Genomic DNA, 24,485 nt, shown 5'->3' with positions numbered 1-24,485 from the left:
CTCTCTCTCTCTCTCTCTCTCTCTCTCTCTCTCTCTCTCTCTCTCTCTCTCCCTCCCTCCCTCCCTGCCTGTCTCTTCCTTTCTGTTCCAGTCTCCTCCTCTTCCTTCAAACTTCTCTCCCGCCCATCCTTCCTTCTCCTCCAATGACAGGCCTCTTTCTATCCTGTACCTGCCCTGTTTCCGGTGACGTCACCTGATTCCTGAGTAGTGACTAGGCAGCTGTCCTTGGAGCAGTGGAATTAGCATCAAAGTGCAGATAACTCCAGAGCAAACCACAGCAGGAAGGGGCAGGGACTCAGAGCAGACTTTCACATTCTCCTCTTCCTCCAGGAGGAAGAAATGTCCAACCTTCAAAGCCCTTCCTTTAAAAGTTCCAAACCATTTTTGATAGGAAGCATGGCATTTCAGGACATAACTCCAAAGGATTCTGGGCCTAAGGAAGTTGTTTGTAGAATATTTTTTTTTAATTTTATTTTCCCTACAAGATTTAGTTTTCCTTCCCCTAATAATTTTTGCCGTTATGGTGGTGGAAGAAGATTCTACTGTCTCATGTTGGTAGGACCAACTCCTGACTAGAAGCCTAGTCAGACTCCAGGCTGGACCAAGAATACGGCATGCTTGTGTGGAAATGAGCACTGTGGGTTCTCTGATGCTGTGCAGCTTCTAGATCCTTCTAACTAGCAGCCTAGAGCCAGATCCCTTGTGACTGTTTGCAGGGAACATCCAGCTCTGGTTGCCACGAGCCCCTTGGCAAGCAGAGCTCTCACTGCACATTAATAAATTGATTTTTTTGGTTTTATTTTTAAAACAAAGAAAAGAATAGCATTAACACGAAGGGAGGTCATCAGAGAGAACAGGAGTTACAAGGAAGCAATGTGGAGCTGGTGGGTGTTGGGTGAAGATAAGTGAAGTTGGATTGGGGCTATTAGGTTGGGGCATTAGGTGGGTATGGCCGCCCTATCAGGATTTCAATGGTGTCTTTCAGATCCATTCTTTATCTGTGTGGTTCCTGTAGGATTGCCAGAGCACTGCAGATACCGAGAGAGAAACAAGGACCCTGTGGGGGATTATTTGAGGGAGTATTTTTGGATACTGAAAGCCAGTAGATCTTTACACAGCCTGGAGTCTTTGAATGGAACCCATCCCCCCATGGTGTCTGGGGCAACAATTAACAAGAATTAACAAGGGCCCTAGGAGTCACGGATATTAGCTGTACTGGTCATCAGGATCAACCTATGAAAAACAAGTTACCATGATCCTACAGAAAAGTTCTCCATAGCTCTCCAGAGGAAGCCATCAAACTCACATTATATTTCTTGGGGTGCTGGGAACACAGAGTCTCCTTTCTCTGTGGGATTTTGGTATCTTGTGCTTTTAGTTTCTCTTCCCACCCTTCCTTAGTCAAAGCCAATTCAAACTGACCCTCCTCTAAAAAGCCCTCCCTGGCTCTCAGAGTAAGGCTGATTGCTGCTTCCTCTTTACAAAGCACACTCCCATGTCTACTTGTCTACAAGGACATGTGTACTTGTGTACACAAGACGGCCATCTTTACTGGTTGACATGGTCACTGGTCCTTGGTCATCACGGGAGCTAGCCTGTGCTCCCTGAGCGGAATGCTGAATGGATGAACAAGTGTTGAGCTCCATTGGCCAACAGTCACACTGCTTAGGGCTTGAGCAGTGTTCTTCAGGGGCTTTCCAGAGCTTGGTGCCTGTGTCACATGGACAATCCTCTTCTTCTGGACAGATGTCTGCTTAGCTAGGCTAATATACGTGCTCGTCTCCAGAGCAGTCATCTAGGCGTCTGAAGTCAAGGAGCCAAGAGGCTTGTTACCATTTTAGTGTCTCTGACTGCGTCTCAGAGGCAAGTGAGTCAGATCCTAAGAAGTCTGGACTGGAAGTCTTGCCAGGGCACATTCCAGAGACTAGGAGATTCTAGAAAAACAGACATATCACCTTTCAGGCTGAAATCACTGGGCACCACGTTTGAAAGCTGGGTTCCCTAGCAGTCCTTAGGTTGTGAATGACACACAGTCTGTTGGAAACATTAGGTTGTGAATGACACACAGTCTGTTGGAAACATTGTGAAATCACTAAGCAAGCTGAGGAATGAAAACTTCAAGACATGTTGAACCAGAGATCAATCAAACACTACATGTGCATGTTAGAGAAGAAAAAGAACAAAAGAACAAAAACAAAAACCAAGAAGCCCAAACCAAACAGAACGGCAAGCTAATACTCAGCCATCAGGAAGTAGAGGTTGGAAGAATAGAGGTTCAAGGTCAACTTCAAAATAATAAGGTGTTCAGGGCCAGCCTGGGATAATAAGACCCCGTCTCAAAAAACAATAAAGCAAAATCCTGGAAGACATGAACTTTGCTTGCAAATCCCAATTTTAATCCATTTAAACAATCATTTCACTTGAATTTCTGGAAAATGTCAATGATCAATTTTAAATACAGACATACTTTATTAACAGCAAATGTGAAGTAATTTGAAGAGCTACGTGTAGATTCTGGTTCATTTCTCTGAGAGCTATGAAGCTGCCCACATGTTCAAGGTTCTCTGCTGGGCCCTGCAGATTCAGCAGGATATGTACCGAGGCCACCTCTCCACTATGGGGCACATGGTCTGGAAAGAAGAACAGGCCCCAAACGGTGACCACCAAAATGACTCACAAAGATTTTGCTTTGGGACATCCAGGAGGTTGTGCTAGTGTACAGTCAGGGCTTAGGGATCATCTCCTGGAGGAAGTTGTTTGTAAGCTAATGCAGTGATTCCTAAGCTAAAACTGTGAGGGGCAGAGACAAGGATGCTCCAAGACAACAGGATCTGGAGGCTCCGAGACCTTTAAGGGCTGAAGAGTCCAGAATTGTTAGAACACAGAATGGATGGGAAAACGGTGAGAAAAATTTTCAGAGATAGACAGAGACAAAATAAAAAAAAAATAATTTAACAGCTGAGACATGAGTACGAGTTCATAAACACATAAACTCCAAACTTTAAAGTGTATGCCATCTCACCCTCTAAACTGGCTCGATTATAGATATTACTCAGCCTCTTCCTATGAGAGCTGCAGGACCATACAAACTTTTCTTAGATTCGACTATTTTCACTCAATTATGTACCTGCAGCTAGCTAGATAAGCAATGCCCTTGAGTTCTGATAAATCTGCCCCAACGATTTTCCCACTAAATTGCTAGGCATCAAATAACAGGCCATCTCAGGAGGAAGAGAATTCACCTGACTTCAACGGTGCTTTTCGAGATGCCGGTCTCTCAGCATTGGCTGAACTAACAATTGTGTTAGCAAAATTTCATAGCCCTTATAATACTGTCTTAGATTTTTATCTATTCAATATCGCTATATTGACTAAATCATGAAATTTTCACATTAGAATATGGTAATACAACGCCTTGGTTGGATGAGGGTTTCTAGCTAGCAGTTAAGTGCTGAGCTGGGAGCTTGGAATTTTGGCTCAGCCACTTAGCTTAACCTCTATGCACTCCCAGCTTTCTCATTTAGAAGATGGAGATCTTTATATCTATAGTCCTCAACTGAATTCACGTATATTACTAGCTGGTACTCCCTGCCCATTAACTCTCACTTTCAGGAATTAAATTAATATTGTGGATGCCCAGGCCAAATGAGCACTAGGTAGGTTTTGGCCAAGCCTTGCAAGAACTGACAAATTTAATAGAGATGGCTTTTACACTGGTCTCCCAGGCACCTCTATGGGTGCAGATTGCTCTTGAAGTACCCCCGACCAGCTCCTGCACAAAGCAAGCATAGCATGTCCATCTACCATCTCACTGTTTGCTGTACACGCTAGGAACCAGTCCAACAGAACCCCAGTGTTCACATGTGGCCAGGCGAGGCAAACACTGAGAGAGCCCTGACCTAGAATAGCTGATCACAACCGTAGGTACCATCACCTCTATCTAGAATACAATTACCCCTTACCATGAAGTTTAAGAGCACTGTCCTTAGGAGACCTCATTGGGGACATGGCTGGAGTATTTGAGCTGGTCTGATTAGTGACGAACACTGTAATAATCCTAAGCAGTATACTCCAGGGGCGGAGAGGAGCAGAGTTCCAAGACACAGGGCACAGACATGAGATAATTCTCTCATAATAAAAACAATGGCAGTGTACAGCCATCCACACTTTAAAGGATCTGACTGGCACAAGCTTTGGCTAATCAGAAAAGACTCAGTATTAATCCTTCAGTTGATAGGAGGTAGGAAGGTAGTTTCAAAGTATGGAAGAATTCCAGTGTTTGAACAACATAGTCCAGAGAAGCACAAAGTTGGATGTTATCCTTGAAAGTCATATTCGTGGTTCTGAACTCCATCCTAAAGGGATATGGAGCCCCTGGGACTTCGGAGGTCTGAGCTGTGCTTCTACCAAGGTTTACTGAGAGTTTATGAAGGAAGTTCAGGCAGGAGGTTAGGCAGCCAGCTTTGATGCCCCCTCCAGAAGTCTGGTAGGGAGATGAGACTTGATGCATATAATTTCTATGACTACAACTGATTAGATGTGGTCAGTGAGGCAGAAGAAGAGTTAGGGATGATTCCTAGGTTTCCTGCGTAGAACATCAGATCGATTATATCTAACCACTTGCCATTACCATAGGGAAATCAGAAGTCTAGATAGATGCCTTTGGGGATGGGAACTGATTCATCTGGTTTACGACATGTTCATTCTGGGTACAGAGATTCCATAGGTGAGAATATAACTGGGGAAACAGGCCTGGCTGGAGATGGTAATTTTGAAAACGTTGCATACTTACTGAATGCAATTTCCCAGAAAGAGACTACAGTAAGGCATGGTCCAGAGGAAGGACATGTATGGCGCACCCAGGGCAGATCGTATAGTACAGGGTTGGAAGTAGAGAGGGGATGTTGCGCTGTAACAGAAGGCAAGAGAGTGCTGAGTTGGGGACAGTTGGTGAGCACTTTCCTACCTTCTACCCTTTCTATTTTAATTCCTGGATAGCTCACAACAACACAGTCACAGGGCAGGGTGCAAACGGCATTGCACCAATAAGTACCACTCAACATTTAGAAGGTGGGACTGAGGCAAGGTGTAGTCCTGCTGCCGGGGCGGGGGGGGGGGGGCGTTTTCTCTAGGCAAGCACAATGTGAAGGTGTGGAACTTTTCAACCGCAGTTTTCTAGCTAGCGTCATGGCTGCTGGTTGTCATGGTGACAGTGGCAGTTTGTTAATGCTGAGACTGTAGCCATACAGTACACTGCTGCTGCTCCGAGTCCTTCCCAGATCTTCTTGCTTTGGATAGAGATGTTCTGCCCCTTGAAGTCCACTTACGATGGATATTCTTGGAGTTTCAGCTGCATTTCAGCACCTCCCAGCATTTTGATAAGCATTTGGTTCCTAAGACTAAGTCCCTTTTGCTTAAAATATCAAGTGGTTTCTCTTTTTCTTATTTAGTCTTGACTCGTACAGAATTTTAAAGGAATTATTGATTGAATTAAGTACTGTCAAGAGAGCAATATAAGAAACTCAAGTGTCTACTTGAGTTTGGCAGTTTAGCTTGTGGGTTATTGCGCCAGAAGAAGCCCCTTAAATGACTAAAGTTGACAGAGATATGGGGTAGCATCTAGTCCGTCTCCCTACTTCAGACAGCACCTCAAAGCTTTCAACTTAATGGTGACGTCGTATGGAGTACTGGATTTGGGGGACTGCCTTTCTCATTTTAACCTATTCCTGTTAAAGGGTTGAACATGGTGCAGTCCTACTGCTTCCCGTTTTAATTGGTGTCCAGACTTTGAACCACACTTACTGCCTTCCAGCATTTTCTCCAAATTGACTCTCTACACGGCTTCCTTAACTCCTCCAGGCAGAGCAAACCCCAAGTAGTGATGGTGGTAACAAATACCAATGGAGTTTGGAAGCAGCAGAAGAGTGGTAAGCAGCAGAAGAGTGGTAAACACGGTCAACTTAAAACACAATACCAAATCGTTCTTCTAGGAAACAGCAGCTCTCCACCTCACAGAGAGTCTTCAAATGGTCTCTCGCTACCAAACAACCTCTCCCAGCAGACATTGTTTGGAACATCTCACGAGTCTCTGGGTTCAGACTCCTGATTCTGATTTTCTCAGAAATAAGGAGGAAGCTCCTTGTTAGAGGATAATGAGTTCTGAGTGGCATACTTACCCCAAAGACTCCATCTCAGAACTCCATTAGAACTCGACGGATGCACTTTCTCCTTCTTGCCTTCTCCCCTCTATTCTATTCTATTCTATTCTATTCTATTCTATTCTATTCTATTCTATTCTATTCTATTCTATTCTATTCTATTCTATGGCTTGAGACAATCAAAGGGCTCCTGGGAAGGTTCTGTTCAGTGAACCCCTCACCCAAAGCAGCTTTCTTCTAAATTTGAATTCTTCTAGTTTCCCTCGAGGGATGTGCACAATCCTCATGTGCTCAGACTGCATTCACTCAGTACAAGGCCAGGCAGTTGTCTTGCCAGGGGATCTCTCTGGGATTCCATTATGAATTAAAAGTGAGTTCAAACATGATCAAATTGCATAGAAATAGGATCACATGCTTGTATTCACACACATGCACACATGTAACCACAGCAAAAATTAAAGTCTGTATGTAGTTCAATCGGCAGCATTATACAAAAGCCAATTTCCTAGTTTTGATTTTGTATTATGGTAACATTAGGCATCTGCTGGGAAACTAGGTAAAGAATTTAAGAGGTTCTTGCTATCATTCTTACAATTTTATAATTGTATAGAGTTGTATAATTGTTACAATTTTTACAATTATAAAGTGAGTATGTTTATAATTACATCAAAACAAAAACTGTAAAAATGAGTTGGAGACAAGTTTTATTCCCCTGAGACAGTAATAATCTATGATATCAACAATGAGGTTTTATTGTCCCAAACTATGACCTGAATCTATTTGAGCTATCAAACTTAACTTCCAACTTATAGGGCACACTAAGGGAATAGACAAAAGCGCAGTATAGGAAACAGTTAGGTAAATACACAACATGCTTCCCAAGACAGCCAGACCCCATAATTCTTCCTACTAATGTTCATTAGAAGACAAGTCAGTTGAGCCATCTTTAAACTCCATGACCCACATCTGTTTGTTCAGATCTGCTTTTCAACCCCCTAGTGATTTTTTTTAATTTCATTTTGTGTATTTTTATCCCTAGGTTTTTTTTTTCATTTCTGTTTCTATTTTCCATATTTTGTTGATATTTCTGTTTGTTTACACACTAAAAAAACTTTTACTCTGTCTTATTTTAGTCCTTTGGATAGTTTGCAACAATTGTTTAAAAGTTTTGCCTAGTAAATTCACCATCTGGTCTTTCTCAGAGACAGTTTCTGTTGAGTTTTTTCTTAAGTAAGATATCATTTCTGGTTTCTATGTCTTATGATTTTTGTGGTTGAAAATGGGACTTTTGAATCTTACAATATTATAACTCTAGAGTTCTGTTTTTCAGTCTTTCCCAATTTCCTCCTCTTCCTCCTCCTCCTCCTTCAAATCAGTGCCGGATATCCAGGATTAGACTGAAATACAAACCTAGAGTCTACCCCAGTCCTTCCTGAGCAAGCCCTTCCCTGGAATGCATGGTGACTTTCTAAATTCATTTACAAATAGGATTGCTTCTGAATGGCTGCTAAGTCCTGATGTTTCTGGCTTCTGAAAGAAGACTGAGAGAGGGGAGGGGGAAGGGAGGGGAAAGGGAGAGACGGAGAGGAGAGACAGACAGACAGACAGACAGACAGAGTTGTGGTGGGGTGGGGCACACAGCAAGGCACAGGGAAAGATATGATTCCTTTAAGTCTCCTGAAAGCTGCTTTAATGAGAAGAATCAGCCTTTCAAAGTGTCAATGGAGGTTAGTGAGTGTGTGTATGTACAGTCAGAATCACAATCAACAGTCAGAACAGAGGCTTTGGTGTTTGGAGAACAGGGTCTTTATCACCTATTTGGGTTCCCACAGCTGCATGTAGGCTACTGTGGAATGTGTTACCTGACAGGGATCTCACAGATAGGGGTGGTGTCCGTGCTAAGAGCTCTGAGTCACCATCCATTCCAGGGAACCTGAATGTCTTCAAACGTGTTCCAATGCCAAAAAAATGATTTCAGGTGGGTTCCTCTAGGCACAGAGATAGGTTCATGGTTCATCCTTTTCCACTTGTCCACACGTCTTTCCTAATTAGTTACTTACTAAGTCTGAGACATAGAGTTACAAAGATGTTGCGATAGTTCACCAAGGACTGAGTAAGTAGCCTGTTGATTTATAGCATTTGCTACTCTTGCAGAAGACCACAGTTCAGTTCCCAGCACCCACACACAACAGTTCACAATGCCCTCTTCTGACAACAACACATTGCTATTGTTAGGAGAGAGTGGACACGGGGGTGGGGGTGGGGAAGATGATACTCTATTTAGGTTCCAGTTTAGTGACAAGGCAGATGGCAGGAAACATTTGTCTTTTCGCATAGATTTAAGCATGTCAAAGATAGTTGGCATTTTATGTCTCCATCTGTATAAAGGACAGATCTTTGAGGCACAGCTCTAATGCCACTCTGAAATGTGTCTGTGTCATCTATGAGCAAAATAAAGTGAGGAAGGAGGTGGAGGAGAAGGAGGAGGAGGAGGAGGGAGGGGAAGAGAAGAGGAGGAAGACGAGGAAGAGAAAGAGCAACAAAAGCTTTGGTTGGAAGGGTGAACCTGTCAGGGAGTCTGTTGGTCAGTATTCTGGGCAAACCATACCAGGGCAGTGTAGATGTTAGAGGAGAATGTATAGTAGGGAACTTTAAGGATACAGAATGAGCCATGAGACTACCTCTAACTGAAGAGTGATGAGAAGATTATGATTTTCATTAGGGGTGTGGCCCTGGTAGGTTGATCTCACTGCACTGATGTTCCCACAGGAGTATTGATTTAGTTGAATATAATAGATAAATAGAAGATACCAAGTTAGACAGGGGTTGGAATTAAGGGGGTAGATAGATCTGGAAGGAGTTGGGGGAGGAATCAGAATGAATTGTATATAATTCTCAAGGAATGTATAAAACCATTGTTATTAAAATAATATAAAAATTGCAAGTCTCAAGTGCCTTTTAACCTCAGTTAAAATCGAACACAATTCACCGTGATGTTTTATGGGAATCTCTATGAAAAATAGATCATACCCTTGACATGAACACTTTAAGAAATTAAATGTGTTATTTATCACCCTTCTCAGCAGAACAGAGGAACAAAAATTTATGGAATATTTGCATTCTAGTTACTACAGGAATATAATGAAAAATTAATTCAGACAGGGGCAAAGGTGTCAAGTAAGATTAAAATGTACATGTTCTGAATGATGAATTATGGTTCTTTCTCTGCGGTTACAATACAATGAGAAAGAACAAAAGGTTCGTGAACATATACGACTGTTTGCAAAGCTGTAATTTAATCTTTCAAAACATGAGCTTTAAAGGCCTTTAGTAATCCCAGAGGATAGAAAACGTGTTCTCTGAAGAGGCTGTTTACTTAAATCATAAACGTGTTTGGTATGGAAAGCAGATTTACCTGTGTAGATTGTAGGTGAACGCTATAATTGCATTAAGTAATCCACCACTCAGAACTTTATATTAGACAGCATCTGACAGCTTATTCTAGTCTTTTTCCCTTGCAAAATGCTTGGAATTAAAGCATTTGATTGACTCTGAACCGAACAAGTGGCAAAGCTGTGTGCTTTTCTATGTTACAGGAAAGTCAAGACTTGGTGATTGGCCTGAAAATGTGAATTGTGATTTGTATGTGGAATGCCACCAAAGGCTCAGGGGGACAACTTGGTCATCCCTAGTTTGTGGTACTGTTTGGAAGGTCATGGAACCTTCAGGAGGTGGAGACAGTGGGCCAGTAGAGGCAGGATTTGAAGTTTTAGAGTCTGACTTTACTGGGTACCAGGCCTTCCCTGCTGTGGTGGAACACATTCCTTGAACTGTTAGCCAGGACAAAACCTTGATTCCTTCTTGCCAAGTATTTTATCACATCAAGGAAACAACCAACATAGAGAGCAAGAACTATTCAGGACCAATATCCAGGATGCTGGCTCTGCCTACCAGGCAGGAGTGAGGCTGTTCACTGAGGTGGAGTATCTACAGGAGACTCAGTTTTTAAGGAAGCTAGTGAGTTTGACATTCACCACAAGGCTACAGGTGCACATAAGACATCTGAGCATGAGCAATCCAAACGCATCAATCTGAGCTAACTGTGAATGATTCATATATAGTCATCCTCAACCAGAACAGGGACCTTTGTAATAGCATTTGGCCCAAGAACATTAAAATGTTTCTCAAAGCCTTAGTAATTTCCTCAGTAGGAACAGGATCTGTTGACTTTGTAAAGGAGTGTGTGTTCACTGTGGTGACTGTTGCCCTAGAGGGAACTGAGGGAGAAAATGGCCTCTTCATTGATGTTGTCTGACCTCAAGTCAAGACATGGGGACCTCCATCTTGTCTCTATCATTGTCCAGAGCGTAATGTGTAGTTGATAACTAGTTTTTGAATGAACAAATAGCTAAGTAGTCTCTCATCCCACAGCTTTCCCCGAATCTGTCATGATGATCAGGGGGCACTGCAAATGCACAGAATGGAAGCCTGTTGTTGTTGTTGTTGTGTTGCTGTTGTTAAAAGAGTGGCTCTAGGTACTTCTGGGCTTGGGAAATACATCAATCACTGACATTCACACAATTCCCCAGTGGCATAATTCTGGGGAAATGAGAGAAAGAATGAGCATGGGGAGAGGAGGGATGGGTGGGGAGAGAGAAGGGAGCTATAGCTGTAGATGTCTGGTGTCCTTCCTCCACTTTTCAGGGGTTGATTCAGCCTGGGTCTGAGACCCTCCTTCAGGTGCTTTTAAAGATGGAGGTTGGGGGACAAAAACAAAACAAAACAAAACAAAACAAAAAAACAACCAACCAAACAAACAGACAAAAAAGACTTATCATCCTTTTCACACTTGCTTTTGAGAATCCCTCAGGGATATAAGCAGTCTGAGGCCTGCCTCCCGCCTTCCACCTCCGCTCGGTTTTTGTTACCTCACAGCCTGGATATTTGTGACTAAGCAGCAGTGTGAACAGGCAAGGAACAGCATGCTTCTCCTAGCAGTGTTTCTGAAGCCTCTCAGAGGACCAACAAGATCCCAGGGAGTGAGTGTGGTACATCGTCTTTGCAGGATGAAGGATGTGGAGACAGAAGAGAGGTGGGGGGAGCCAAACCTTCGCTCCATAACAGATCTTAGCAGAGGCCCCTAGTGTGTCCTGGGTGGGAACGCGGCTGTCATGCTTCACTCTGGGTTGGGTCATAGCTTACCCCTGTGTTCCAGCTTCCTTTTTCCTTAAGTCATTGTTGGCTTCTGTTCTGATGAGCAGAAAGCTGAAACCGGTCCCTGGAACGCTACCATCTGGAAAAAGAAGTGGGAAATTTCTGGAATAATCTTCCTGATGATGTCTGTGCATATTCTTGGGGTCGGTAATTCTATTACAGGGGAAATGAAGAGTGTGGTCATCACCTATGGATGGAAGCTTGCAAAATCGTTCTTCTGTACAATGAGATGGTTAACATGCTGGGAGAGGAGCTGGGGTTCTGAGGCTGACAGGGCAGTTGCCTCCTCAGATCGCAGATCTCAGTAACTATTTGCATTGTGTACGGAGGGCTGAGTTGGGTTCATCTGTTGGTTGTGAAATGCCAACTAGTTCCTCTCCTAATTGTTTTGTTCGGAGAGTTCCCAGGTCCCGTCTTCAACAGCTGGATAAAGGCTCCATCGGGTATCTCCTCTCGCCCCCAAATTCTGGTGGATTTATCACCTGAGTTAAAATTATCCTCTCCCCCAAAAAGACCCCAGAGATTTAAGCTGTTTAAACATCAGCCAAAGCTAGCAGATTTAATTTCAGTGGATGAGTGAGGGGTCGTGCTGGAAACCAACCACTTTAAGAGTGACCAAAGGAGGAGGCTTAATCAGAGAGCCCAGAGCAGCGCTGCAATCTCAGGATGCAGTGGTAGGGGGTGGGGGCAGGGGCCTCGTCTCTTTGGAGACGCACCTGTTGTTTTGCAAGCCGAGAGTTCATTTACTGAAGTGTCTCTGAGGAGTCTGATTGGGTTTTCCTGCTTCCATTCTGGGCTCTGGTGCTTGATTTCACTTTGTGAGGTTCTCAGGAGGCAGGTGCATCCCATCTGCAGACTTTGCGGTTGGCTGCAGGGCGACACATTCTCATTAAGGCGGCTCCTGTTTAGATGCCCGGGACTTCCTACTTCAGTCTTTGCATCTCTCCCCTCGCTGATCTCAGTGACTTTTGATGAGTTTTATATTCTCTTGTTCTCAATTCTCCTGTATTCCACTAGTATGGGCCATGGTAATTATTTATTCCTCTTCTAGCCTATTGGATGGTGAACAGGAACCAGGGAAAGCCAACAACTCCATTTTCTACTGGAAAAACGCCCAGGGACTGGTAAGCAACAGAAGCATTTACAGGAACATACATGAAGAGTTTGAGGAGATTTCAGCATGTTTACGGGGGGAGAATCAAGCAACCAGGTTGGTTCATGCGGGGGAGGCGGGGGCTTGAGCATTCTCTCTCCTAAAACTGGATCTACGGGCAGATCTATACATGAGCATGGCCTATAACAACCACATCTTAGGTGTTCTCTCAAAGATGGGCATTTAACTGGTCAAAGCAGTGTATCTCTGAAGTGGGAGGAGAGAGATACACTAATATTGATATCGATGTCATCTTTCCTACCATCACTATTGTGGGGTGATGAATATGGTTGGCTTCTGTCTGTAGGTCCTGAGAGATAGCCTCACACTCACTGGTTCCTGAACAAGAGGGTATCATTCATCGTGGGCACCTTGGACTGTGCCTGAATGCTGATGAGATGATTCAGGATGGAGGTTGGCTATGGCAGAAAGATTAATCACTCCATTCAAAGTTTGTCACTTTGGGCGTGTGGTGTAGGCCAACCTCTGGGATCTGGGGTCTAATGACATTACACAGCGTATCAATCAATTGTGCTGTGGAATTTAAACAACCCGAAGACTGGATTTGGCTTCCTCATTAATGGTTGCCTGGTGGACAAAGACTCTGCCTGTGTGTGCAACCCTTCCGGACCATGCCCCGTTGGTCTTGGTTTGTGTTCTTTGAGTTTTCAGAGCCATCTAAGGGATTGCTGAGCCTGAGGAGGTAGGACGAACTTCTTTTTTTAAAAATTTATTTATTTATTATATATGAGCACACTGTAGCTGTCTTCAGAAACACCAGAAGAGGACATCGGATCCATCCCTGTGACAGAAGGTGGTGAGCCATCATGTGGCTGCTGGGATTTGAACTCAGGACCTCTGGAAGAGCAGTCAGTGCTCTTAACCGCTGAGCCATCTCTCCAGCCCTAGGACGAACTTCTAAATTATCCAGTTTATAAGAAAGTGCAAGGGAAGGGGCTTCCTGGCACTTGTGAGGTAACATCTGAGGCAGGTGAAGGGTTGTTGGAACGGTGACCAGAAACTTCAGAGTCTATGGGAATTCTACTTGGGTTGGGTTGGGATCGCGTGGCTATGGTCGCCTCTACTTGCTCCCCACTATGCCATGGACTTATTACCTAAGTTTGAGTTCTTATGGCATTATACATATGCAGTACAACTCATACCAGATTTAAACAGTACACTCAAATATGCAAAGAAAATGTTGCCCATACAATCGGTTTTATTTATCTAACAATCTCCACTTTTGCTCTCAGCCATTGAATTGTGTGAGGAAAAACAAACAAACAAACAAACAAAAAAACGAATGGAACCTGAGCTTGGTAACTTACAATACGGAGCCATTTTTAATAAACACATTCCCTTATGACTCTGGCTGTTTGGAGCACACTGGCAGTAACCCTCCTCCCCCTTTACCTCTGGTTCATTTATTTGGGGTTAGAACAAGAGCCTCTATGCAGTGACAGAATAGAGGACTCAAATCCTTGGAGACTTGAGCAAGAGTGGACCATGCCCTGAGGTAGCATCCTCTGTCCTAGCCACAATCACTCCAAAGGACCAAAAGTCCAGGGAGCTGGGAGATTTGCCCACTGAATTCTAAACCTTCACTTCTGTGCCTCACTTCAGCTATCCAAAGCATTGGAGCAGTTTCCCTTGCTTTCTCCTGCCCACTTCCAGGGCCTGTGCAGGTTTCCTCCTGCTTCATTCTCCACAGGGTGGGCCTCACAGCCAGATCTACACCTTAGGGTCTGTAGTCTGGGTTCTGCCTATTTGGGTTCACCTTCCACACACACAGCTGGGTATAGGAAGAGATAAGGGGAATATGAGTCCAAGAGTGCATTTGTATTCTTTTGGCTTTGGGCACACTGTGAATGCTCTGGGTTAGCTCTTAGACAGGCAACCATTGAGGTGTCAGGCCTTTTGTGATGATGTAGGGAGATCTGCCCCTGGGTTCTATGGTCCTTGATACATATTATCAGTAGTGGTGCCCATGGGCACAGGGTTTGTCAAGCCTGACTCTAAGACTCAATCGGCAAACCTTTCTTCTGCCTCCTTACTTAAACACAGGGGAACTTCTAGAACCCCTACATACTATACCCACGTCATGGGAAGAGTGCTGTCTTTCCATTTTAGATGGAATTCACATGGGAAGCCTTTATTGCAGTTGCATCATCCAGAACACAGTCCGCATGTGCCATGCAGAAATTCTAGAAGTTTCCCTATATAGTAGAACTTATCGTTGTTATCAGTAGTGTGGTCATGGGTGTGTGATACTAGGGCACCTGTGAGACCCGAGGACAACTTTGTCTCTCTACCTTTATGTGGCTAGTAAGGATTGAACTCAGGTTTTAAGGCTTGTGCAGCAAGCACCCCCACCCTCCATGCTGTCTTTCTGGTCCTCATCGTGAACCAGAAAAGAACTTATTTTCAATCGAGCTGTGCAATCGAGTACACATCAGGTTTCCAGGGCCGAGGCAAAAGAATGACATGCCTTGTTTTCAATAGATTGTGTGAGGAAATAGTCCGGGATGTATTGGGTTTTAAATAAAAAGCGTTACTGAAATTGGGGTCTTTTTGTTGTTGTTGTTGTTGTTTGCTTGTTTATTGTAGCCTGTACTAGGATTTTGTTGGTAGTGGTTTTCTTTGCTTACATGTCTTGATGTTTTGTTATTCTGGGTAGTCAAAGGGATGAATAGAACTATTGTCTTGGACAAAGGGAGAGAGATAGAAAGATGAACAACCACAAAGAATAAAACAATTGCAGATACAAACATGACCCAGCTCAGCAGATGGTCCAGAACCACATCATAGACCAGCCATTTTCAGCAATTCTCCCTGGAGCCCATCTCTGTTACAATGCCTGCCTGAGTGTAACCAAGATCAGTGACTGGGATAGTGTGGGGCAAGTGGACCACCAGCCAGAAGAACTGGTAAGGTGGAGAGAGCTCAGACTCTGTGAATCTCAGAATTGAGAACTATAGGAGTAGGACCACTCCCTGCCTAACTCTACCTGTTCTGGAACATGTAACCGCAACACCCCAGTGAGAGGACCCTGGCAATCAGTCATGCAGCATAAAACTCTGCAGTTGTCTATGCTAATGAGGTAGGTATATAGCTAAGCTTGGTTGTTCAGCCAGTGAGTGTCCCTTCCCGGGCATCCCTTCCTGCAAAAGGTGTTTAATCCCAGGTTCACGTTGAATACGGTGTATGCATTCATTTCTGCCATCAAATGAAGAAGATAGAACAAAGACCGTCTCTTCATCAAGGACGGAGTGGGGCAAGGGATGGGCGGTGGTGTCCTTCATCGTAAAGATCAGTGTCTAAAATCTCCTGGAGAAGGCCTTCTCTCCTCCAGCCCCTCTGTACTCTCAGCAGTCACCCAGAATCAACCCAGGTCTCCTCTACCCCCACCCAGGGCTCTACCTTCCCCTTCCTGGTGTGTAGATGCCCTGGGGAAAGCGTGGACTCCCAACAGTACTTGGGAACCACAGCAATCATCCCAGACACACAGCCCCGCAGGACAGTGGGGACACAGCTGCATCCTGGACCATGCCCTAGCTTCCACAGAGGCGGGCCATGTGGTTGGAGACAGCTCCCTGTCTATTTCCCTATGTAGACTTATAATTAACCCTCATTAGGGAAGTGCCCTTAGGATATGCCTGCATCCTGGAGTTTTGAGGTCGACTAATCTAATACACATAAAGGCCACAAGAGGAAGCAAAACAAGGTCTGGTCACAGTTGGGTTCCCTAGTAAAGGAGTGGCGGATCTCTCTGCACATGGCTAATCTAAGGTTTGGTTCCTTCCTAACTTCCTCCGGGTTTCTCGGCTCCATTTAGAAGCCATCAAAGCTAAAATATACAGTCTCTATTCTCTATTACAGCTAAGCATGATTTGTTTTATTTAACTTTTAAAATGTAGCTGTTGAAAAATTAGTTATGCGTATGATTCATATGAGATTTCTATAGGACAGTGTTTTAGAAACATGGCAGCTTCAACCAAACTATGCCCAGGGCAACATGTTATCAGGCTCCTACTCACCCCAGTCTCACTTCCCCAGCTTTGTCCCCCACCCTCACTCCCACCCTGCTTTGACTCCTCTTCCTTCCCCTTCTTCCTCCCTTCCCCCTTTTCCCCTCCATCTTCCAGCCTCTCTCTCCACTATAACTATTCACTTCACAGTGGAAGAATAAACTTTTTACTTCATTTTCTTGTCTCCCATGACCTGCATCTTCTCTTTCTCCCCCAAAGTTCTAAGGCACACAGTGCAGTCATGATTGTGGGAAGGGAGCCCCTCTATCCAGGAAAGACACTGTGGCCCTGTCCTTGGGGCCATGCTCCTGAAAAGTATTTTGAAGTTTTTTCCTTCTTAACAATGTTTAGTCTAAAGGCTCTGTTCTTCTGTCCCAAGCCACACTTTGAATATAAAAGCATTCTATAACTGCCAGGATATTGGCCATCATTTGTAATGAACAAGAATAGAAAAGATTGTTATCTCTGGCTGAATGGTGTGTGTGTGTGTGTGTGTGTGTGTGTGTGTGTGTATGTGTGTGTGTGTGTGTGTGTGTGTGTGAGAGAGAGAGAGAGAGAGAAAACCATGTTTTTTGTTCATATTCTTCATATGAATTATCTAATGTAACCCTCAACAATATAAAAGCTCCAGAAAAAGTGCTCAACTATATTTTTTATATGAAGAAACAAGAAGAAGTGTATTAATGGTAAAACAAATGCCAGCAACTTAACTCAAAAGCTTTGTTTCTGTATTTGGTGCTTCTCACTGTCTATGTTTGGTGCTGCTCTAGGTGCCTGAGATGTCTCCACAAATTCAGCATGGATCTCCTCCTTCATGGGACTCATTTTTTTCTAGCAAGAGGTGAGATTATGAACCATGCTATAATACATGTTAATAAGAAAGAATCACACCCTAATCCCCAAACATGTGGATGTGTCACTGATGTGGTGACCCGACCCTGTTATTAGGAGAAGAACTAAGTCAACAGCACCTCATGGTGACGAGGAAAGTAGAGGAGAGGACAGGGAAGATGTGAATCATGAGAGGGACCTGACCCCATTGTTGGTAGCTTAGAAGACAGAGGAAGGAAGCCATGGCCAAGGGACATGAGCAACATGCAGAAGCTAAGAATGGCAGCAAGAGGCCTTGGTCCTTTCAACCCAGGGAGTTCTGTGCCAATAACCAGCATGGTCAGGACACATACTTCCCAGAGCCTGCAGGTGTAAACACGGCCTTGACTTTAGTCTTAGGAGATCTGCCAGAGAAGCCAGCCCATCCCATCAGAGTCTTGACCTAGACAAGAGTAAGATAAATCTGATTTTTTTTCAAACTACTAAAGTTTGGTGATTTCTGGTGACAAAGAAACACAGCAATACATATAAGATGTAACTGACTCAGACGACATCCAATCAGAAAGTACAAGATGTAACTGACGAGATAATGTCCAGTCAGGAAAAGAGAGATCGCTCTGAATACTTCAAACAAAGCTTTAATGCATGAGACTGGTGTGAGCACTGCAGGAAGGGGTGGTGGACCCACCAGGGAGGGGCGTGGCCTGGTGGAGCAGGCCCAGAGCACTCCCAGTGCCCAGCCTTATGCCTGCTATTATTCAGAGCCCATGGCCTGTGACTTAGAACTACTTCCACTGAGAGTGCAATGAATACATGTCCCCACTCTACTCGACTTAAGGGACAGAAGCGATGAGCTTATGCTGAAGCCAGGCTTACGAGGCCCCTCAGATTCCACCCATTCCCTCTCACAGGCTTATGGCCACCTGGGAGGAGGACAGAGTCCAGTTGCCACAGTGAAAAACAGCTTAGATAGCGGTGATCAGCCAGCCTGCAGGCTAGAATCACTTAGTCAACCTCAGACAGACAAGTAATAAACACTTACACATATGTTTGCTGCTAAAATTTATGGTTATGTGCTACACAGAACCATTTCAGAAACAAGTAAATTGCGGTTCTGGAAAATCAGGAAACTATCATCACTACTGGTTTGGATGAAAAAAGGTGAGAGGCATAGCCCAGAGGTCAGGAAACTTCCAGTACCCCAAACTGAGGCCCACAGCCTGATGTTTACCACTGTCTGGCTGAGATCTGTCCCTGTTACCAATGAGGTTGGAGACACTGTGGCTAATGCCGTTGGAAAGTCGGCAAACTATCCCACCCTCAGGCTGGGGCCCGCGGCAGTCATTGCTATTTCTAGCTACTCTGAATAAGGCAGTATACAAAGAGCCAGGAGGAATCCAGTCACTGGACATCAGCAGCTTGGCTTTGCCCCAACTTGCAGGGCTCAGGCTGATAACACTTAACACGCTTTATTGTTTTAATAAGCTGTGAGACGGGGAGAGAAGTTGGCCTCTGTCTCTCAAGTCCCTTTTGAAGTGTTTGAATGTCTGACCCTGAGTTCTTTCTCATGTGTCATGGTTTGTCTATGTTTGGCCCAGGGAGTGGCACTATTAGGTGTAGTGCCTTGTTGGAGTAGGTTTGATTTTGTTGGAGTAGGTGTGTCACTGTGGGCCTGGGCTTTAAGAGCCTCACCCTAGCTGCCTGGAAGTCAGCATTCTGCTAGCAGCCTTCAGATGAAGATGTTGAACTCTCAGCTCCTCCTGCACCATGCCTGCCTGGATGCTGCCATGCTCCCACCTTGATGATACTGGACTGAACCTCTGAAACTGTGAGCCAGCCCCAGTTAAATGTCTGTTGTGATATAATTAAAAAAGCACACAACCAGGGGCTGGGGATTTAGCTCAGTGGTAGAGCGCTTACCTAGGAAGCGCAAGGCCCTGGGTTCGGTCCCCAGCTCCGGAAAAAAAAAAAAAAAAAACCAAAAAAAAAAAAAAAAAAAAAAAAAAAAAGCACACAACCGGTTCCTGTGAGTTTCCACACTGTGGACCACTGCACTCTAGTTGTTCTTCTGTCAGCTGCTTTCACACGCTGTCTCTCTGTCAGGTTGTTAACATGCCTGACACATACATTGCATTCCACGAGCCGTGCTATCATGGCCCCACGCCATGCTAGTCTAAAGCATTCTATAGCCTAGCCTGTCTTCCTGTCACAGACTGTGCTCACACTCCCAACAACCCAGTGAAATCATGACTCAACAAATTGTAACCCAACAACCAGATTTATATGTTAATTACTCAATGTACAATACATCCACACAATTAACTTACAACCAATTGATAAGGATATAAACTGCCCACCTAGACACACATCTTGACCCACAAAATCCTGTGCACATCCGTCCCTTAAGAATAGTCATAACAACCTGTAGATGTACAGAGAGGAATCTTAACATCTGCCTCCATGTTCTCTCGGCTGCTCTCTCCTCTGCTCGGGCCTCCTCTCCTCTCCAAAACTTTTCTCCTGCCCATCCTTCCTTCTCGTCCAATGAGAGGTCTCATTCTATCCTGTACCTGCCTTTACCTGCATAATGACATCAACCTACAGTTGTCCTTATAAGAGTTGCCTTGGACATGGTGTCTGTTTGCAGCAGTTAAACACTAAGACATCATGTGTATATCATCTCTTTACTACATCCAGTTGGAACACGAAAAAATGCCATGGCCCCTTCAGACTCCAAAGGACCACTGGCCAAACCTGCATTTATAGCAAATTTAATGGAACTTTTTGACAACCAGGGGAAAGCGGCAGTGAAAAGACATCAGTGTGTCTGCGTGCGTGCACACACACACACACACACACACACACACGTTTTCACGTTTCCACGAACACATTAATAATAATAAATAAAATACATTTCAAAGACCAAAACAAATATAAAGAAACCATGCTTGGATACATCCTAGCAAAACCATAGAAAATCCAAGATAAAACCCCTAAAAGCAGCTCAGAGAAGAGACAATGATAATTTTTCAAAAGAAAAATTTGGGAAGACTGACGAGGGGATTCTCCAGAGAAACAATGGGGAAAACGGAGAGAACTCACTGCCAGTAGAGCCCAAACCAGAAGAAATGGTGCCCAGAGAGAGCGAGCAAGCATCAGGGAAGTGTGGCTGACAGGAATGTGGCTCTCCTCCGGAGAAGGACGGTGCTCTCCATATGAGCTTTATAGCCACAGATTACAGCCATATTTCTGCCACTGGATGTTTGTCGAAACCCACAGGACTATGCACTAAAAAGGCAGGCTTTGCTTACACTTGTCCAAGAGAAGGTTTAAAGTAAGCTGACCAACATTCGAAGAGCTTTCTTCTGTGTTGCTGATCTCTACACCCACTCTCTGCCAATAGCACAGCATATCCCAGCACCCACTCTGAAGCAAGCCTTGAAACCCCATCCATGCCCTGTGTAAGCTCGTTCTTCTTCAGAATAATTTTTAGCTATTTCACACCATTCCTGTTTACATATGCATCTTGGTAATTTCTACAAAAAAAAAAAAAACAAACAAACAAACAAAAAAAAAAAACCCTGCTAACACAGGGTGTCCATATTCTATGGGTCAACTTTGGATAATAGACATGTTAAGTAACCATTCCCTGAAATCTATAGAGATGACATATTTTTCCATTTAAACATTTCCCTTGGTATCCTTCAATGTGTATATATTTCTTTTTGAAATAAAATCCCTCACTGTGCAGTCCGATTTGACCTTAGAACCTCATCCCTCCCGAGGGCTGGGGTCACAGAGACAAATCACCAAGCCTGGATGAGGTCTGCACAGCTATTTTATGTAATTATAAAGAAATTATTTATATGTCCATCAGCAAGGTATTTGTAAGTAAAATAATTGTACATCCATCCCAAATGATGAAATGCCATCTATGTTAAGGTGGTTAAGAGAAACCAAATGAGAAATAAAAAAAATCTATTTTCTTGGTATCTTCAAATGGTTTTTTTAAATTATCATAAAAAATGGAGAAAGATTCCCCTTCAAATCATCCATCATTAATCAGACAAGAAATGGAGGTCCGTATTAACAGAGAAACTGCAGAAAGTTCAAGCGCAGTCTTTCAGTACCTCTAGGGTAGCACCCAGCACCAATGTGATCAATATTGAGTAAATGACACCCCAGCGCCACTCTGATCAATACTGAGTAAAAGTCTGCATCAGGAAAACTCTGAGGCTTCTAAGTAACAGCCACCAATTCAGGAACAGGTGCATTTACTGATCCGAACAGTAGGGAACACTGCACAGGAAATCGGTTCTGGCGAACTAGACGACCCAATGGACCGGAAGCGAAGGACAGGATGAAGACTGTCAAAAAGGGTGCAGAAAACGTGCTGTAAGTGAAAGACACGTGGCCACCGAAGGGCTGTGTCTGTATCTCGAAAAACACACACACAGAGCAACAGATACTGACATTAAGTTACTTAACATGGAAGGATTCTTTAAACATCTGTGCAGAAAAAAAAAAGTCACCCAAAAGAAAGAAAGACCAGGATGGCCCCCAAATTCTCCACAGGGACATTTATTTACAGGCGACAGCGGAACAAAACACAGGCGTGCCCGAGGCTGAGGGTATGACTCAGGGATACTTGGGTACACTACTCTCCTCAGCCTCACATTCAAATATGGACAGTTCGCACTGCACAGTACTGCAGTGTGACCCATTTCATTCAGGAAAACCTAGGTATTTGTGCCATGTGTGTAGGTATCTAGGAATGCAGGTATAAAAAGGTCTGAAAATCTCAGCAGCAGTAATTATCTCTAAGAAGTGAAATTACAACGGAGTCTTTTTCTTTCAACTTTTGTGTTTCTGGATAGTAATTTAAAAAAAAAAAAAAAAACCTTTCTGGCAATTTCTTAAATTTGTCTGCACAGACAGGGCCGGGGTTTTTAAAGTTCTAATTCTGAGGAAGTATTACTCAGAGAAGGAGTAAGATGGCTATTTTCACTGGTAAAGCGGGATGAACATGGAGAACATGGGAAGTTAGCCCACGACAAAAGAACTAGAAGAATCGTATGAGGTGGGCACCGGGGGCAGGTGGGAGGCAGGTCTCCGGGTGAGCTGTTCTTTCCGAGTCTGGGCCTTCATGGACTTCCGAACAATCTGAAATTTGCAAAGTCCAGGCGTAAGACTAGAAAGAGCGAGCAGGTGCATTTGATAAATGCAAAAGCCATTGGATGGCAGAGCTCCACGCAGGGTGGGTCCTGACGTCACACTCACTTGTGGTGAGGCGCGAAAGCTTTTCAGATGGTAATGAAACCGGAAGTTGCTCCTTGTCGTTCTGAGCACACTTCCTCCCACAGCAAAAGGCCAAAGGAGAAACATCATGAGGCAGCCTGAATAGTGTGGCCTAGAAATGCACAGATCTGGTGAGAAGAGAGAAAAAAAAAAAAAAAAAAAAAGAATTTCTAGACAAAGTGCATGAAACCGCAGCTAAACAAGGCCTCTGTGTGTTATATAGAAAGAGACTTTCATGAGACTAACACTTTTTTGGAAAGGTAATTGAACACAATGATAGACAAAATTAAAGTAACTAACACATGGCCAATATACACTGAAAGATGTGTTCAGAATTTCTAACCTCCCCACCCCCGCAAGTGCACTTAATAATAAGATACCATTCTTGGCCTAAATCACCGGAAATCAGGAAGTTTAACAATAGCCAGTGCTAGGGAGGCCAGCTCTTCTATCAACACTGTTCAGAGTGTGAACTGGTACCTTTCTCATGCCGACTTGGCGTTCTGCATCAAAGTATTACATGGATTTTGTTTTGGCTCAGTAATCACACCTCTAGGAATGTGTAAGACAGTGGTAGGGTAAGGTTTTGATACACATGAGTCTAGATACAGTATCTACTAATAGTTGTCAAACAGAGTGATTCATTCTCCTCATACATAATGATGTGTAACCATTAAGAGTTAAGACAGCAGCTGAGTGTAAAGCATGTGTCTGTAACCCTAGCATCAAGGAAATAGAGGCGGGAGAAATACAAGTTGGAGCCTGCCAGACTGAGTTATGTAAGAAGGCCCCTTCTCACAAAACAAAACGAGACGTCTTCAGACATAGCTCCCTGTGATTTGTGGATGTATCATATTGGTTAACAAAAAAGCGTGACAAGCTATATTGTACATTTACATCTCCTCATCTTAACTTTGTGCATGTCTGTGACTGTGTTTCTGTGTGTGGATGCACAGAAAGGAAAACCGGGACAGATACCTGGCAAATATTGGCAGCTGTTTCACTCATGAGAAAGACTGATGAGACTTTGATTCTCACAGTGGACATCTTCACATAAATACAGACCTCTAGCTTCACAGGCAGAACAAGAGCTGATTTCAGATTGACTTTTAAAAGTATAAATCTGAACCCTTAGAAAGTCCAAACACAGGAGAGAGCATGTGCTTTAATGATGGTAAGGAACGTGATATAAAAATCTACTGTTGAGAGGCCGGAGAGACTGACTTCCTGAGAGCCATGGTTGGATCCCAGTGCCCATGTGGTTACTTGGAATTCTGACCCAGGGGATCTGACCCCTACTTTTTTGCCTCCTCAGGCACAAAGCACACAAGTGACACTCACACATACTTTCAGGCACTCACACATACATATAAAACGAAAATAAATAAATATCAAGAGAAACTTTTAAAAATCTACTGTTGCAACGCCTTAGCATGGTGCAAACCCCTAATCACAAGGCAAGGGCTCGGGGCTGGGGATTTAGCTCAGTGGTAGAGCGCTTACCTAGGAAGCGCAAGACCCTGGGTTCGGTCCCCAGCTCCGAAAAAAAGAACCAAAAAAAAAAAAAACAAAAAAAACAAAAAAAAAAACAAACAAGGCAAGGGCTCAGGAGTGGCAACAGTTGCTGAAGCCCGAAATGGAGCAATCCGTCTGCCCCTAACCACACACCCAACAACTTTACCATAGCCTCATAAAAAGAGGTAGTTGAGGTTAACCTCAAAATCCTACTGTGCCTTTTTATGGTAGATTACGAGCGCAGCTGGCCTTCCGTGTCTGTGACCTTTTCCTCTGTCATTCAGTCAA

The 24,485-nt window shown here is 43.9% G+C and overlaps 2 long non-coding RNA genes across 2 annotated transcripts; one reads left to right on the top strand and one right to left on the bottom strand.

Moving 5' to 3' along the window:
- Positions 1-2,374: 2,374 nt before the first annotated feature.
- On the bottom strand, positions 2,375-6,243 carry LOC134485816 (uncharacterized). The gene is made up of 3 exons (XR_015670264.1): positions 6,177-6,243; positions 4,793-4,909; positions 2,375-2,630 (listed from the first exon to the last, which is right to left on the bottom strand). It is a non-coding gene; the product is annotated as an uncharacterized LOC134485816 (long non-coding RNA).
- A 5,982-nt stretch (positions 6,244-12,225) lies between these two features.
- Positions 12,226-15,086, top strand: LOC147995989 (uncharacterized). The gene is made up of 2 exons (XR_015670262.1): positions 12,226-12,496; positions 12,833-15,086. It is a non-coding gene; the product is annotated as an uncharacterized LOC147995989 (long non-coding RNA).
- Positions 15,087-24,485: the final 9,399 nt, after the last annotated feature.

Source organism: Rattus norvegicus, chromosome 2 (genome assembly GCF_021556685.1).
Source record: "Rattus norvegicus strain SHRSP/BbbUtx chromosome 2, alternate assembly SHRSP_T2T, whole genome shotgun sequence".
Taxonomy (NCBI): domain Eukaryota; kingdom Metazoa; phylum Chordata; class Mammalia; order Rodentia; family Muridae; genus Rattus; species Rattus norvegicus.
Note: the sequence above shows the minus strand (reverse complement) of the source record. Positions and strands in the feature narration are given on the sequence as shown.